Genomic DNA, 4562 nt, shown 5'->3' on the forward strand with positions numbered 1-4562 from the left:
CCTTTCTACAGACATGTATGAATGTTAAGCCTTGGTGCCCAAAGCAGCCCGAATGCTGAATGCCATGACCTCATGGTCTCTGATGCCAGCTGCACCCTCGGCTGGCTGTGGCCCAGCCTGGAGGACAGCTCAGGGCACCCGGCCAAGGCCACACTGAGTAGACCGGAGTGCTTGCCCAGCCTCTGCTAGGCACAGGGAACCTCATGGAACCAGGAGTGAAAGGCACCCCCGGCCTGGGTCCTGAAGGAAAGGAGTTCCTGTCCTGGGAAGAGGTGTGACATAGATCAAGAACCATTCTTTTCCCTTTTGGCTTAACTCTTTGTGCAAATGCATTTGCCCAGTTAGAGATTATGCACCCAGGTGTGATTACCGTTGTGGGACTCACTGCTAGTTTGAGGAGAGAATCTGGGGAGTAGGTGGGGCATTCCACACTCTTTCTTCATGCATCCAGAGATTGCTTTGAGCCTCTGAAATGTGTGTGTTTGGGGCAGGTTACACGTCTTAAAGAAATAGACAGGCCCTGGGGGCTGTTATTCGTCATTCCATGACAAGATCACATTAAAGCACCAGATCCCATGGATTCGTTTAAAACCTAGCCAGTTTTTAGACAAATGTGCTTGTCACTGATGTTGCTCACCAAACATCTCTATCTCTTCACTGGCTGGCACGTGATTAGGACTGTGCTTCTTGGTATCCTGCGTGGGATACCAAGAAGGTGGGGCCGTGTCACCAGCTCTGGCCAACGAGTTGTGAACAGAAGGGGCATGCATGATTTCCAGTCCCAGACATTGGTTTGCTAATGCAAGAAGCATTCTTTTACCCTGATAGGATGACTGGCAACTTTCAAGACAGTGAATGCTCTGCCAGCCAAGGTCCCAAGTTTCTATGATGGGCAGAGCCTCCTCTGCTGGCCAGCACTGGAAATGCAGCACGATGAGGTATCAACCTTGGCCGTTTCAAGCCACTGAGCTTTGGAGTTGTTTGTTATTGCAGCATAATCCAGCCTATCCCTACTGATTTAGCAAGGTACTGCCATATTTATTTGAGAGGAAAGAGAAAATAAAAGTGAGTTTGGACGATCCCACATGTGCAGAGAGCCCCATTGTGGAGCTGACATACTGGGATACCTGTGAGAAGACAACCTCAGGCCAGCTGTTTCTGGTGGCTACATTAAGCTGTTTCACATTTCATTTATATTGATCAGCACCAGTTGAGTTGTAAATTTAATCATTTTGTCTGGTGGGTAGCGATTCTGTCCAGAAGGATCATCTCTGTTTATAGTTAACTCAATACTGCAGCAGGCTGTCATGTTAAATACAGGCCCTCTGTGCTTAAAAAGAAAAAGGTTGAATGGAAGCAATGTGTCAGTGATGGGCCGATGTTGTGCCAGATCACTCTAGGGGCCAGGAGCCGGGGAGCCATTTTCCATCACCAAAACCAGATCCCTCTGCATACGTGCAATCAGCCAGGTTCCTACCTGGAAGCAACTGGTCCTGGTGTGATGCGTGTGGGAAAGAGGAGGCAGGTGTGCTTTGGGGAACTGCTCCCACGGGCTGCCCCTTTTCAGCACAGAGAGGCAGTGTCTCGCACCCAGAGGAACAAGACCTTAAGTCTCTCCTTGGCGATCAAGGACTTCTGGGAAGGAAGTCATGACGGGGCTTGGCAAGTTCCCTAAAGTGGGAGCTTAACTGCCCCCCCCACCATAGATGAAAATGGAAGTCAGACTAAGGAGCAATGAGTGTCCATAGGAGGCAACAGCAAATCCCTCTGACCCTGGGACACCCATGGCCCAGCATCCCTGCTAGTTTAGTGCCCTGGACTCAAAGGAGGGAGAAGTGAAGTGTTCCCCTGCAGATCCACAAAGCAGACAGATGGGGATCTGGGCACATGCTCTCTGGGGTCCTTTATGCCACCCTCCAAGATAAGGACAAAGACTGAATAGCCTGCATTGAATTTTATGGGATGCATACAAACAAGGAGGGCCAAGCACCACTGAAAAGGGAAAAGGTGGGATTGGACTCACCACCCAAACCACCTTTTCCTTTGGATTTTGGTTCCAGCCCAGGGCAGATAGGGGTCCAAGGACAAGACAATTTATTTCAGTTTGGGAAGGACACACTGTGGGTGATTCAGGACCTCTGGTCCCAGCCTGTGAGGACCACCCACTCTGCTTGAAGGGACTGTCAGCATTGCAACCAACACCAAAATGAGGGTGTGGAGGCAGGAGGGAAGAGGAGGGAGGTGATGGCGGAGCAAACTCCACCCCTGCCAGAGGTGGAGCAAGAGGGTGGAGGAGGGCAGTAGGGGAGGTGAGGGGAGAGCCAGGCAAGTTGGGGAGCAGCCCCCGCATCTACAGTTGTGACAGCACCTCCTGTTGCTGACCCACATGGGCCCTTCAGACAGCAGGCGGCACTTCAGGGCACAGCCTTGGGGGAGGGACAGGAATTCTCAGTCTGACAGGAGGTGATGTGACCAGAGCCAGGGGCATTCTGAGTTTTGATTCTATCGCCACCCCACAATCTTAATTACAGTTCTGAGTGAGAACAAAGAGCTCTATCTGACTGATTCAAGACTGGCCTTGGTTGGAGTATAACAAATCAAGCCATTTGTGAGCTGAGCTTGTAGCTGAGGTGCTTCTTACACAGGCAGGCAGGGGTACCCGTTCTTATCTTTGCATTGCTTCCCCATACAGGCCCACCTCCACATCAGACAACATTGGCATCCATTTTGCCAGGGTTCAGAGGGTGCAACCCCTTCTTTTTCTGGATAACAAGAGGCAAGAAGCTCAGTGCATCTGCTCCCTGTGTCCATGCACGTGCCTGCTTAGCAGCCTGCTGCTCTAAACACTTTCCTTCCAGAGGGAGGAAGGGAAGAATGCAGCAGTGGAGCGACCCACCCTGTGCACCAATTCAGCCAACCTGGCTGCACAGTGATGCTGCGGCCCTGCAGAGCTCCCTGCCTTCCTCAGCCCAGAAGAAACTTTATCTCATCCCTGGGACTCCAGGGGCCCTAGAATGCATGGAAAACCCATGTCCTTTAGGAGGGACCCATCCTATTTTGTGGCTGCAGACACAGCATGAGGTAAAGTCTAGAAACAACACTGGCAGTGACCCCTTTTAAATGAGAAAGAGCCATGGAGCACTAAAAATACATTTCAAGTCAGAAAACATGACTTCACACCAAGTCTAATCTGCCAGCAACTAGCAAAAAAGCCAACAAAAATCAGATTTGTTCCCTGGATCTAATTTTTTTTAAGGGGGAAGTGATAAGTGATAGCTCTTATCAATAAGTAATACTCTTGGAAAATATAGATGATATATCTTTTAGATTTTGAAGTCAGGGAGGATTTCTTAAATAAGACATCAAAAGTGGTCACTATAAAAGATAAGATGGATAATTTTGACTGCATTATAATTAAGAACATTTCTCAAAAGCCACCGCAAAGAAAGTGGAAAGAATTCATGAAATACAACCAACAAAGGATTAGTATCAAGCATGTATAAAGAACTCCTAGAAATCAATAAAAAAGCACAAATAATACAATGGGAAATTAGATAGGAGACATGAACCACCATATCATGGAAGAGAAAATACAGCCAGAAAATATATAAAAAGGTGTTCAGCCTCAAAGTGATAAGAGAAATGTGAATCAAAGCCACAATGATTATGCCCACTCAATTATCAACAATTTAAAAAGTTTGACAGTACCAAGTGTTAGAGAGGATGTGGATCACAAGATCTCTTACTCATTGATTGTAGGAGGGTAAATTGGTCTAACGTCACTGGAAGACACTTTGGCACTAATTCTTAAAACTGAACATCCACATACCTTGTGGCCCAGGAGTTCCACTCCTAAGTGGCAAAAACTCTTGCTCAGGTTTATAGGCTCAGGGAAGATGTAAACAAAAGTACACGGCAGACCCATTCACATAACCTGGAAACAGACAAGTCTCCACAGGCAGGAGAATGGCTGAATCTGCTGTAGAACACGCTGATGGCATATTACACAAGAGCCAAAGTGGATGAACTACATCTCAGCATCTATTAGTTGAAAAAAATAAATTACAAATGATTACATATAGTATAATACCCTTTTTATAAAGTTAAAATCCAGCTAAAACCAAGAGATAAAGAATCTAAAAAGGAAAGTAAGGGAGTGATGAATATGGATACCTTGGTAGAGGAAGGCAGGAAGCGGGTAGGGAGAGAGGAGCCCACAGGTGGACGTAGCTGATTCTCATGATCCTAGTTTTCAAATTGAGTGGTGGGGTAGGGAACTTACTGTATTATTTTGAATGAATGAATGATGCCATACAGGAATCAATGCTGAGAGCCTATCATAAACAAGGACAGACCTTCTGTGCAGGTGAAATTAAAAACAAAAGAAGCCAAAAAGACTAAGACCTATCAGGGATTTATATTAAAACAAAATAACTTTCCCTTTCCAAGCCCCCAAGACAAATGCACATCTTAATCTCCCACCCAGAGGTTGCAAACTTGCAGTTCGTGGGCCACACAAGGATGTTTGGCCTGCACAAGGATTTTTATTATTACTTGACAAT

This window comes from Monodon monoceros, unplaced genomic scaffold (genome assembly GCF_005190385.1).
Source record: "Monodon monoceros isolate NGI ecotype Baffin Bay Population unplaced genomic scaffold, NGI_Narwhal_1 Super_Scaffold_10, whole genome shotgun sequence".
NCBI classification, from domain to species: Eukaryota; Metazoa; Chordata; class Mammalia; order Artiodactyla; family Monodontidae; genus Monodon; species Monodon monoceros.